Raw genomic sequence first — 14,221 nt, 5'->3', positions numbered from 1 at the left:
CCACACTGATTTTGTGATATTGTTAAGGACACACCTGGAAAATAGAGTTTTCAAATTCTTTGTCACTTCAGCATTTGCTGATAGCAAAAGAGTGGATTTTGTGACTGTCAACAGACTACCTATGATTATTTTTGAGTTGATACACTCTGATAAGACGTAATCTTTCTGGAAAAAAAAGGTCAATCAACAAAGTGCACTCCATGTATCAGTTTCTGATATAATATCTTTAAAGGAGTTATCTTGGGTCTAGTTATAAACACCTTGATGGAGCATCCATAGCTTACATTTTTGTGGAGTGATAGAAAAGCCTCCTGGAAATGCAACTGCAAATCAGCTTCCAAATCTCATTTCTTGTTGGAAAATGAAATAAATTGGATTTATGAAACCTGATTTCAATCAATGAAGGAGAAGAATGACTTCGCCAAAGGCCAACAGTGAAGGCTTTTAGCATTGGTTTTGGGTAAATTTCTCTAAGGAGCCAAAAATTCACAAACATTTTCAGAATTTGAGTTTAATTAGTAAGAATTCCTAGGTTTTCTTCAGCTGATGGTACCGGACTTGGTCTTCCACATGATTGTTTTAGTCAAGGGTGGAAGTCCCATGAAATGGCTGGAAAACCCTGAGAACTCACTGTGGTTAACGCCCAGTCACTCCGGGAATGCTTAACTGAGTGCCATGAGCCAAAAGGACAAGTTTAGCCTCTAGATTCAGCACTTACATTGATAGACATATGAGCTGTGTTTGGGAAAATGTCTGGAGTCTGACCAAGAAAAACTATTGTCTCCAAAAGAAAAAAAGAAAACTGCCAAAGAAAAATTAATAAACGTTTATTAAATGGTCACAAAATATAATACTGTTTCAGCTTCATTAATTGCTAGATTTAGTGTTCATTACCATTTTATTACATTTGAAAACAGTTTTTAGATGAGATGCTGTAATCGAGTGAGAGTTCCTAAATATATGTGATGAGTGTTGAGAAATCATAGCACATTTTAAATTACTTTAGCCAAATAATTTCAAAGGCAAAATTATAAAATCTTTTATAGCAAAAGTATTAAATGTGGACTGTGTACACATTTTGATGTATTTCAATTGATGTTAAAGTAAGAGTGTTCAGAGTATGTGAAGGTCTTAGAATAGGGATAGGTCTTGTAGAATTTTGTTTGCTCAAAACATGCTTGTCATAGGCATTTGACCTACATCTTGTCCTCTAGGTCTGGACTCCAGTTCCAAACTATGCTTTGGGAATCTGGATGGGACAGGTGCAAGGATCTCCGCGTTCTGGAATGTCAGTTCAGAACTCACCTGAGTTGAATTCTTCTCTTACATCTCAACGCCCTACCAGCTCTATGGTCAGTTCTGAGACTGAAACCTGCTCTAGAGAAAGCCTGCTGGTATTGTCTGGTCTGCAGCTCCTGAGATAACTCCAAGGGTCCTTTAGAGGACACACTGCCTGTTCTTCCAGAGACGACCTGGACCTAGGCTTCCCCCCAAGGCCTCCTAAGGGCTGGATGTGTGGTGGGAGTCATCTTCACTTTTGGCCTGCTGGCTTTTCCTCTGGGAGAGCAGGAGTAAAGAAATGGCTTTTGATGCCAATGCTTTCCCTTGAGAATTCCTTAGGATAATAATGTGTGTCCTGACAGGTAGTGACTGTCATGCCAACTCTATTTTACAGTTACCTTGCTCCATGCTGCCACTCAAAATACACGCAATCTGAACTTTGACTAGGAGGGACAGTGCCAGTAATTGCCACAATTGGGTGATGTAATCGTGATGGTGGAGGTATTTAGAAACCTGGGAGGTTTTCTTCCCTGGTCTTTTTCTGGTCTTTATAGTGAGCTGATTTGTTTATATCATGAGTTTCTCATCCCCAGTACTGCAAACTCTGCAGGAAGTGATCTGTATGGGCCAGACATTGTGTTCTGTTTAAAGTCTGGGGGAGAAAAACAGTGGCAACCTCCCAAAGAAAAGACAGCCTTCTGAGTCTGGCTGAGCTGGGTCAGAAGGGTCACTGTTGACTCCCCCAGGCCAACCATTACAGGAAACAGAATTATAAGCCTGTCTTACTAGGGGAGAATGGACCCCAGAAACCTAATTTCTATATCCCCCTTGACATTTAAAAACCTCTGCTCTGGTGCCAGACATTCAGAGGAGAGTGAAGAAAATTTTAAAAAGAGAAAAATGTTTATTTGTTTTAAGGCTTGCTCAGTAATTCACTTATGCCGTTTACATTAGTTAAAGAAGCTTGCCATGTAAACACCATTAATTATGTAGTATAAGAGCCAAATAAAAATGCTAAAAAATAAAAGTAATTGTAGACTAAATTAGTATAGCTTGAGTGCACATATATTATACACAGACTGTAGACTTTTACGTTTTATTGGGGGAAGTGGATTTGTCATATTCTATTGTTTGAGCTACTAGGATGGAACCAACAGAAATGACATTTTACAGATGGATACCAAAGCTGTTAAAGTTTAAACCCACACTGACAATGAAATTATGGTTTTCACAAGGGCCTTGACTCCTGCCCCCTCTCTATATCTGTTTTGAAAAGAGTGTCGGCAGAGATGTGGATTGAGTGTCCCGTGGATTTCCCCCGAAGGTTTGTTGGAGCAGGTCCATTACTGTCTACTCCAAAGTCAGTAGCCTCCAACGTCTGCTCAAGTGCAGTAACAGAAGATTGCTTGTGTCTATGCTAAAGGAAATGAATCGTGTGCAGCCTGACAGGCACAAAGAGGGGCAGGCACTGAAGCTGTTGAGGAAATATGGTGTGGGGACCTTGTAGTAACAATGACAGGATATATTTGTATCACCTTTTGTGGTATTTCAAGGGTTTCCATGTACATTATTTAATTTGATTCTTCACAATAATTCTATAGGATAGGTAGGGCATGTATTTTTACCAACTCCATTTTACAGACAAGGAAATCGAAGCTTAGGGAGGGAGATCACAATGACGCGAGGATTGGAAAGCATTTCCTAATTCCTGTCTATATTTTTTCTACTACCACGTTCATATTTCTTTTTAAATGTAAATGAAAAGAAACACGGTTTAGTTCATAGCCATATTTTGCTCTATGTGGGATCTTTTAAGAACATTTGAGTGCATTAACGTCATTTCCTCAGGGAAAGTTTTGTTTTACCTTGAAAAGCAGGAAATGGAGTTGAAATGGGAAAAGTTTTTCATTTTTATGGATTAAACCCATCTGTTATGTTCACTAAGCCTGAATCATGGAGGAGGATGGATTTCTCACAGCGTAAAGAAGAGAGAGAAGAGTAAAAAGTGCCTCCTTCCTTCCCTGGTTCAGATCCACACGCATACAGTGAGTCCTGTTCAGACAAAACAGGGCGGCCAGCCTATCAGTTGGGAAGAAAAGCCACCACTGTCCTCAGACATGCCCCAACACACTGAACAGTCTTCCTCAGAACAGGAGTTAATACTTACGGCTCAGAAGAATTCGGAAGGATAATTCTTTTCACTGCTTTGAGCATCATTGAGAAATATGCTTAAATTTTTTGCTATATTATCTGCTATGTCTGCATAGTACAAAATAAAGGGAAATTATCTTTCATTCATTTATTCAGAATAATGCTGAGTACATACTATATACCAGTGCTAGGAACTAGAACCCTAGGGTTGAACCAAACAGACGTGCCCCTTGTTGTAATGGAACTCACAGTCAAGTGAGGAGATGAATGTTAATCAAATGATCACATCAATAAATATTTATTGTAGGAAGTCTTTTCTCCACTGAGAGTAAGACTAGTAGCTGATTAGGTAATTGGAAAATGCAGTTAAACTGGGAAATCATTAAAATATGTATATGTGTGTGTATATGTATACATGTGTGTGTATATATATAATTTTATTTTATACTTAAAATGCATAAATGAACATTTATTTACCAAGTTTGATAGGGTCATCTTTCTTACATAAATAAAGCCCACTCAAAATGTATATCATCTACAGTTTCCCGTTTCAGGCAATTTGAAGTGGAGGGAGAACTTAAAAACACTTGTGAAGTGGGGCTGGCCCCGTGGCCGAGTGGTTAAGTTCGTGCACTCTGCTGCAGGCGGACCAGTGTTTCGTCGGTTCGAATCCTGGGCGCGGACATGGCACTGCTCGTCAGACCACGCTGGGGCGGCGTCCCACATGACACAACTAGAGGAACCCACAACGAAGAATACACAACTATGTACCGGGGGGCTTTGGGGAGAAAAAGGAAAAAATAAAAATCTTTAAAAAAAAAAAAAAAACACTTGTGAAGTAATTTGAATTCATTTAGATTTTTATTATGTTTTCCCCAGTCTTTTATACTTGTCTTGCTTGTGACTAATTTAAGAACAATTTTCTTCTTCAGCTTTTTCAAGTTTTTCCAAAGCATTTAACTAAGTTTTCATAGAAATAGCAACTCTCTTTTTATGCTCATATTTCATCAGTTTATGATATTTGATTAAACTACATAATTATAGTAATCAAGTACAACTGCTTTAAACAGGTTTGGGAACAAAAACAACCCCCTCTTAGTAAGGATACAGCTCAGCTGGTGGGGGTAGAAATCATGAGGGTATTAGGCGGCAGAAGCCATAAGCATTTATCTTGCTCTGGGCAATCAGTCAATACGTTTTACAGATGGATCTGAAAACATCAGTTAATTCCCCGAGGAGCTCAATTAAAAGAGTTTCTATTGTAATTAAAAACTAATAAACATTACTAAGGAAAAGCAGTGGGCACCATGAAGGTCTGTAACTGGAGGATGTGACTCAGTCCTGGCGCATCAGGAAAGGCCTCTTAGAGGACTTGACAGCTGAGATCAGAGGATGATTAGGCATTTGCTCAGAGAGGGACTCGGCCAGGGGTCCAGAGAAAAGTGTTCCAGGCAGCAGGAGCAGCAGAGTCGACGCTGTGAGAGCAGAGAGAGTATGTGTTGAAAATGAGGAACTGAAAGAAGCCAGTATGGTCAGAGCAAAGAGCGGAAGTGGGAGGGAAGTCCAGGATGAGTCAGAGGGAGGTAGGGGCTAGTTCGGGTCAGCTTTATAGGCTCTGATAAGGATAAGTGTCTTCACCCTTATAGACAGCAGGAAGCCATCAATGGTGATAAAGCACGGGTATGCTTATTTGATCAAGAGCAACAGCTGATTTGTCAGGTTTTGACCCTAAAATCTAATTTGGGCGCTTGGATTGTTTGTTTTTACAATCTAAATACACTATAGGTAGTGGAGAAAAAAATATTTTCTCAACTTCCGGCACCAGAATTTGTCTTAGGGCGGCAACTGTCCTTGACATTAGCTGCTTGTGGGTCAAAGTTGAGGCTCCAAGCGTAGGCGTCAAGATAGTAAAAGAGATGCTGGTTATCTCTGTTAAGAAAGTGGGAGGGAGGGAGAAAGAAGGAAGGAGGAGTGTTATATGAGTTTCCTAGGGCTGCTGTAACAAAGTACCACAACCTGAGGGCTTCAAATAACACAATTATTCTCTCATATTTTGGAGGCTAGAAGTCTGGAAACGAGGTGTCAGCAGGGCCATGTTTCCTACAGGAGCCTCTGGGTAGAATCTTTCCTTGCCTCTTCCTAGTTTCTGGCTGGCGATCCTTGGTGTTCCTTGGCTTGCAGCTGCATCACTCCAATCTCTGCCGCTGTGATCATACCCTGTGATTCTGGCATTCTCCCTGTGTCTCTGTCTGTGCCGCTTCTCCTTTTCTTGTAAGGACGCCAGTCATATTGGATTAGGGCCCACTCTAATGACTTCCTCTTAACTTGATTACATCTGCAGAGACCCTATTTCTAAACAAGGTTACATCCACAGATGCGAGGGGTCAGGGCTTGAATATATCTTTTTGCGGGGGACATGATTCAACCCATAACAGATGTGAAGGGAGAGAGATGAGAATGATCAGCAGAATCATGGGAGGTTAAATGGTAGGGGGCTTACAACCAGTAAAAAATCACTGGTGGTAGGATAGCCGAAAGGACTAATCTGGGGTTTTCAAGTGTTTTTCTTACAGTGGAAGATGTGACAGCCTGCATAATGTCTCCCCCATTGTACCCATGTGTTGGCTTCCACCTTTCCAGTGAAAGTTCTGCTACATAGTTTGCTGATGCTTTGGTGCTGGATGTGAGGGGGGAAGTGACAAGTGGAGTCACTGAGAGGAATTTGGGTCCCATGTTAGGGTGACTGACATAAAGGGTTTGATCACTGGAAACCTCACAGAGAACAACAATTCAATAGAGGCTGGAAAGCTGAAAAAAAGTAATTCTGTGACTGTAAATCCCTGCCCCCAGCCAGATATTTAGAGATATATTGCATTTCCACAATGATTGGGTCAACCTTATCTCCATCTTGTTGGGCTAGGACCAAGATTTCAAATATAATTATTAAAGATCTTCCCCTTCATTTTGTTCTGTCAGTCTTTTTAGGGCACAATGCATGATTTTAGCTAAATTAGGAATATTTATGAGTTACTTAAAAAAAAAAGAATAAAAAATCTTGTTTTCTATATCTCTCCCTTACCATTTTCTAAATACAGAAATTCCCAATAGGCTACCACCTTGATGGCAGGAGAATGTTCTCTGAAGTTCAGTTTTCATTTCTTGTCAGTCTCCCTGATTACTTCACAGAAAACCTTTTCGTTTCATTTCTCCGTCGGTGGCTGAGGCAAGGAAGCTCTTCCAGGCCTTTCACTCAGGACTGTGCCTGGCTCTCCAAGTGAAGGAAATGATTTCCTGTAGTGAGTCCAGATGTTTGTGTTCAGCATTATTGCTATTAGCCATCGCGTCTGAGAGTTGTACGAAATTAAATCTGTCCTTGAGGCCTGGAAGGGAAGACAATCTTGACAATAGTTTAATGTCCTCGGAGTGAAATAGCTGAAATGAGAGGAGAACTATCATCTCCATGAACTGCGATCCCATACAACAGCCTTTCTCTTCATTTCTATGCTTCATTTACGTTGGTATTTAACACAAATGTGGTTTTAAAACACATGAAAGCCTCCTTAAAACCTAAGTAACTGGCAAATGGTTAGAATAATTAATAAAGCAGTTTTTTTCTGTATGCTTGAAGAAAATGAGAAAATTTGCAGTTGGCAAAGGTATTATTTGTAGCTAATACATCTTGTCTCTGTGGAAGGTTTCACCCCACGCTGTAGGGACTTCATGAGCACTGAGGTTGCTCAAGTAAAGTGAAGCAAAAAGCAGAACAATTATCCAGAGACTGTGAACACAATATGAGGTTATGTTTGGGTATTTAGGCAAGAAATCTCTAAAGTCTTCTCTCACTTTGTGAATCCTACATGGGTTGTTGGTTGGAGTCGCTGGATAATGCTCTTATTTACCCCTGAAGGAGTTGGATGACCCATTCATTCCCCTGCATTATCCCAGGGAAATTGTGATCTCTGGCTGCTGAGGGAAGATGGGCTGTCTTGGTGAACCTGATAGTCATTCTCTTCAGCCTTCAAGAACCAACTGGTCTCCCCCTGGAACCAAGCCATTTCTGCATGACACCTGCCTGCTGAGGGAAGGTGTCCTCCACAGAGAAGACACTCATGTCAGGGCCAGGAGTCCTGAGAGGGCCCAGAGAATGCTGAAGGAATGGCCTCCAAGGTTCAGCCCAAGGCCTACACCATGCGCCAGGCTCTCTAGTTCTGTATAGCGTTCTTTTCCATAATTCCTGTGTGGGATTCTATTTCCGCAGTTCCTGCTATGCTTTTGTTAGTCTCTTTAAATAACTCCTTAGAGACAGTTATTCAGCCACTGTAAGAGGTGCCAGTCTTCTACAACACCCACATTTTGACCACACTCTAAGCCCAAGACCATCTTCTCATAGCTATATACAACTCTCGATGGCTACCACACGTTAAAAAGATTAAAGCAGAAAAAAAAGTCTCAGCATCAACTAGCCATATAACCACACACTGGTGCTCCTTACCCTGCAGGCGTAAAGCGTTCTTCAGTTTTAAACGTTTCATTTTTTTAATAACAGCAAGTCAAGTTGGCTAGGATTCAGAAGAAACCTCTTGAAATGGTAATAAATTTTAAAAGATTCTTATAAAATCAGGAGTGTTAGCTATTTTCTGGGAAAAAGCAGGAAGATTGAAGGATAGCAATACTTTGGCAGATATGAATATTAGAAAGAAAGTGGGGATCAGTTATTCCCATTAGTCAAAGAGACAAGACAGAAGTAATTGGCATAAGCTTGGTGGAATAAAAGACACTTAATATAAGGAAAAACTCATTATAAGTACAGGGAAACTTTGACATTGCCCTCTTGTACTGCTAATGACAATTCAATTATAGTATAGTCATATTTCTTATGTTTGTAATTGTTAATTGGTTATAGCACAGAGCATCTTTATGAAATTTCTTTCTTCTCAAGCGTGTGTGAGTGTGTGTATGTGTGCATGTATTTGTATGTGTGTGTAAAAATGAAGAAATGGAGACACAGCAGAGACATATGTTACTAGCTCCATTCATCTGGGGAAAGCTCACGACCCAGAATTACTCTTTCCTTCCGCTGTCGTGAGGTAGATGGTCACTTTGAAGACATCTACTCACGGTCTTTTGCCCCCCAGGGCCTAATTCTGGTGTCATCTGTGGCTTCTTGGTTTAGCACTGGTCTCCTTTCTGATCATCATTGACTTTCATATAAGTGCAGATTATGAGGCAGAAAATTTAGCCAAATGAAATAGTGAGTTTATGTTTCATTGTATTTTCTCTGCCCATCACCTGTTTTAAAAGCTTATCTGATTGTATATTATCTCTCACAGCTTGCTTGGATTCCTCTTTTCTCTTGTTCTGGAGGTTGAGAGGGAGAGGGAGGTATTTAAAATTCTTAGCCATCTAACGTCACCTGTGCTCCTGCAGGTGATTTACAGGCCACAGCCCCCCACCCCCATCTGTGCGCTGTAACTCAGTAACTCAGTGGTAGCTTGACCTTCAACAGCTGCTGAGCCTCTTTGTCTCTAAGCAGGGGCAGAAGAGGCCATTACAGCAAGGAGATAACATGTGGCTTTCCAAACTGCATGAAATACATCTATTGTGACTAGATGAATTACATATTCATGAAAACTGCAAAACAGAAGACTCCGCCACTTGCCGAGCACTCACTTTGGCTGAGCGTAAGGCCTGGCAATCAGTGCAAAGCTCTGGCTCTCTCATTGATTTACCTTGCCAATCAAAATGTGCAGCACGATTGCAGGTTTCTACAACACACCATGAGAAGAAAGCTGGGAAGAGTTCTGCATTTCCAAGGAGAACTGAATTCTGTGATGATTTGATTACATTTTTATTCATATCAACAAATATTTATTGGGTGCCCATTGTTCCGACATTATCCTAACAAAATTGCAATACTGTATTATTAGGAAAGGAATTTACTGGCCACAAGGTGAGTTTCTGCAAATTCTGTGAAGATTCCTCTTCCTCCTAAATGGAATTTTCAACTAGTGTCTGTAAAACTACTCACACCAAGGTGGTTAGTTTTTTTTTTTTTAAGATTTTATTTTTTTCCTTTTTCTCCCCAAAGCCCCCAGGTACATAGTTGTATATTCTTCGTTGTGGGTCCTTCTAGTTGTGGCACGTGGGACGCTGCCTCAGCGTGGTTTGATGAGCAGTGCCATGTCCGCGCCCAGGATTCGAACCAACGAAACACTGGGCCGCCTGCAGCGGAGCGCGCGAACTTAACCACTCGGCCACGGGGCCAGCCCCCCAAGGTGGTTAGTTTTAATGCTTCTATTTCTTATTAATTCCTGGTTTACTAGCAATCATGGAAACTCTTCCTCTTTACAGAGGGGGAAAATGAAGCCAGAGATGTTAACTGACACCCTCCCCCACAAGGGAGCACTGTTAGTGGCAGAGCCAGGAGCAGCATTGCTGTCGCTCAACTCTGAGTTCATAGTCACTCCACCAGAACACTCACTAATGTGGATTTGACTTTAGTGTTACAATGTCTGTAACAATGATGACAGAAAAGATGATGATATTTAAGTTGCTGTCCTCGGTTCTGTTCATAGCTCATCAGGGATGTAGTTCCAATGTTGGCTAGGTTCATGCACTTGCTGTTCCTCCTACCTTCAGCCTGTCCCCTTCTCTGCCCTGAGATCTCTCCATCTTTGCCTTATCCACTGGCTGGATGTGCTAGATGGGCCACTTGCAGCTGTTCACACCTCCTGCCGGTGCTCCTGGACTGCAGAGGCTAGAAAGAGACTCCTTTGCAGCTAGAGCTCCAGATATGATTTAGGGCTCTGCTAACTAAATGCACTCACAAGAGACTTATGTTCAGAACTGAGTTGAATGGCAACAGCAATGGTGGTCTGTTAGCCTTTTATTTATTTATTTATTTTCCAGTAGGGATCTAGCAGGAACCAACAATTATGATCCCTAGAGAGCTGCTAATGAGGTGTATTCCTGGAGCCACTGTTGCATTGGCAGCCTCTTGATTCCCAAGCTTCCAGATATGACAGAGAGGGCAGCTCCCCTGGGGGTGGAGTTCTGCAGTATTGTTCTAGGACTCTTCTTTCCGGCTCAGCATAGAGACTGCTCCTCCTGTCCTTTTGTTAGCACCTAATTCCCTGTATTAAATCTCTTTCTACTTAAACTCGCTGCAGTGGTTTCTCCGACCTGCAACTGAGTCCTGTTTTTACTGCTGCTCAAAGATCGCGTGTGAGCCCACTGCACCCTGAGTCAGCCTGTGCTTATCACATCATATTGCATTTAAGTTGTTTTCTCTCTGTCTCTCTCTCTCTCCTTCTCACCACCTGCAGTTCCCAGACTATAAGGTTATTCATCTTTTATTCCTGCTCTGCGTGGAATAAAGCTTGGCTTAGAATATTCACTTAAGAGATATTTGTTTGAATAAATGGATGGATGACTAAATGCAGAGAACCAACTATCCTGTGATGCTTAGTTCATGGGAGAATGAAAAACTTGAACATGCAATTTTATTTCAGACATATACCATTAGTTAATTTTTATTTAATAAAATGTAGAAAGGCACACGCTTTTAGCTTGATATTAATCATTACCTTTTACTTAAATAGTCAAATGGGATTTGCTGCTCAGCAGTTAAATATTTTGCTGTCTCCAGAAGACTAGCAATGTGCATTGATGAATGTGAGCCTTGCCTCTTAGCTCCTGCTTCCTACTACGTTTCTTCCTGGCTAAATTCTGAACAGGTGCTACTAGATGCCTCATTAACTGCACGGAGCTATAGAAATCATGGGTGGTATGCTCCCTTGCCAGAAACTAAGGCCTGCACTCTTTAAACAGCACACTGGACTTAGTGCATTGTTTTCTGTGATTTTCTGTGTTGCCATCAGTGACAGAAACTGGCTTAAGGTGCCAAGAGCTTGAATTGACTTTATGTCTTATCTTTCCTCTGATCCTCCCTTCTTGTCATTATTCAGTCTGCTCTCTATCGTTTATCTGTTTCCTTTCCCCATCAATATTTGTTAAGTGCCTACAGGTTGTATTATTATAATAAAACGTTTTTAACCATTTTAAAAGGCTTTCACAATTTGTAACATTTAATTCTTGCTAAAACTTTCTGGGGTCAGGAGGGTAGGCGCTGATATTCTCATTTTATTGGTGAGCATAGAAAGATGTAGAAAGGGTAAGTGTCTTGATAAAAGTTATACAGCAGAACTGGGCCTAGATGGTACCAGCTGACCTGACTCTAGGTTCAGTGTTTGTCTTGATCCCATATTTTTTATGGTGTGAAACAGGACTAAGAGAGGCACAAAATAGACAATATCAGATCTTTAGGGCTTTGCACTGTGGACCAACATGTTACATACATGTTTTGATGAGAGTTTGAAAATACCTTGACTCAATTACAAAAGGTATTTCCATTATTATTAATGAATGTATGTGGTACATCTACATGAAGCACACAAATGGAGAGCACGCATGAACCTCTCCTGGAGATGATGAATCTCTTTGGCATTAAGGATTCCACTGCAGCAGCAGTCAGAGGAGGTCACGCACCCACAGCCACCTGATCTGGTGTGATGACATATGGGATATTGAGCAACATTTCCAAATAGGAGAGCAGCGAGGGAAGTGGAATTGAGATGGAAAAACATCCTAGAAACCAAGTCAAATGGAGATTGATTGAAGGGCCTGTGGAGGAGAGAGGCGAATGGGAGAGGAGATGGTGTGAATCATTTTCTGTGGGACACCAGAGAGCAAAATACTCACACCACTGGGGAAAATGACAGAGAGGCAGAAGAAAATGTTTTCTGATGATTATAGTAGTCCAAAAACGAGGTGGGCCACCCTGGAAGGTAATAAGCTCTTCATCATTGGAAATGTTCAAGAAGGTGGCCACCTGTCAAGGCTACATTCTTGGTAAGGGAGCCACCTTCGTGGGGAAGCTGGTCATCTAGTTGTCAGACTAATGCAGGCTGGAAGCTGACTGAGAAGCAGTCTGCACCTGGGAGTCTGATTCGGCAGCTCTGGGCAGAATCCAGAGAGTCTCTGCGAGGAAACCACTAGAGGAGATCAGTGGACTCCACGGCAGAGAGCAGAAGAAAAAAGACATCTCCTTCATATTAATATTTTATCTAAAAGTAAAAAAAGGAAGTAAACTTGCTAATGTTTGATGCAGTCTCGTATCGCATCTGAACTGTCACGTAGGATACTGCAGGCACAGCAGGAGTCTTCTAGCACTGAAAGCCGCAGCAGTGTCTTCATTTGTTCCTTCACTTTAACATGTTTCCATGAAGTTTATTGTGCCCTGTTAAAGAAATTTATGGACCATATTATCTTAATATAATTGCAAATAGTAGGGTTTTTTTCAATATTTTGAATGAAATGGGGAATAACCATGATGATCTTTTTTGTTCTGCGGAAGATTCTCTCTGAGCTAACATCTGTTGCCAGTCTTCCTCTTTTTGCTTGAGGAAGATTTGCCCTGAGCTCTGCGCCAGTCTTCTTCTTTTTTGTGTGTGGGTTGCTGCCACAACATGGCTGCTGATGAGTGGTGTAGGTCCAAGCCCAGGAACTGAACTGGGCAGCTGAAGCGGAGCACACTGAATTTAACCACTAGGCCACAGGGCTGGCCCCACCATCACAATCTTTTACGTCACAAAGAGGCTTGTGGGTTATCTTGGATCAAAATAATTAAAGCATAGTCAAACTTAAAGTTGTGCATTTTTCTTTTACAAAAACACGTGTCCAATTTTGCTGACCTCCTGTGATGACAAGTGGCTGTTGGTAGTAGGACTCTTGGCGGAAATTTTTGAAAAACTAAACACACTTAACATGTTCCATTTATATAGGGTTTAGTATGGGCTAGGCATTGTTCTATTTTAAATGGGTTAAGTCATTGACTCTTCACACAGTCTTAGAAGATAGGGACTACTTACTCCATTTTACAGATGAGGAAACTGAGGCACAGAAACGTGAAGTGATGTCCCTAAGATCACTCAGTTAGTCAATGAAAGAATGGAGTTTAAATGAAGGCTTCTAATCAGTCAAGTAAACTAATTTGCTCCTTCTCTAAAATGAGAAATCAGTTGCTTTTTGAAAGTTGCTTTTTGTGTTATGGAGAAACCATTTTGAGAATAATGGCTGAAAATTTTTCCCTCATTAATTTTTTTTTGTTGCCAAAGCTGTGTAAGCGTGTAAACTTTAAAAACCGTAACATCACAAACTTGGAAAATTTAGCAATAGAATTTCAAAGCTAATTTAAAAATGAAGAGTTTCAGTGTATTTTTAATTCATTTATTAAATATATAAAAATACAGTAAGTTTTGATTTGTTGGCAAGAACAAATAATAGGCCAGGAAAAATAGAATTTTACTAGCAAATTTCTACAGAAATTTCACATAGTTGGTGGATGAGCTTAAAAATAAGTTTCATGATTTAGGCCAGCCAACAAAGCATTTTTTTCCCCATTTGGATGGATATATTTTTGAGAAGTATCTTTCTTAGCAGTGGCAGCTGTTAAAGCTGCACCAAACTTTCAAATCCCTGTATCACAAATATTAAACTAAGATTGAAAAAAAACGGAATTATATTCAATTGTATTATTCTCAGTAAAAAATTTTATCAATGGTGTTATCTTTTAGTAAGAGCAAAAATTCTTTGTTCCTATTAATAAAATAAATAAAAATTATTTTAAAATATTTTATCTTCATGTTATCTTTAAAATTTTTCTGTTTTTGTATGCTTTATGATAATTGTAATGTATCAGTACAACAGTGTGTGTATATAATGTATAAAT

The sequence above is a fragment of the Equus quagga genome, chromosome 7, assembly GCF_021613505.1.
Source record: "Equus quagga isolate Etosha38 chromosome 7, UCLA_HA_Equagga_1.0, whole genome shotgun sequence".
Lineage (NCBI taxonomy): Eukaryota > Metazoa > Chordata > Mammalia > Perissodactyla > Equidae > Equus > Equus quagga.
The sequence above is the reverse complement of the archived record's forward strand: the minus strand, read 5'-3'. Positions refer to the sequence as shown.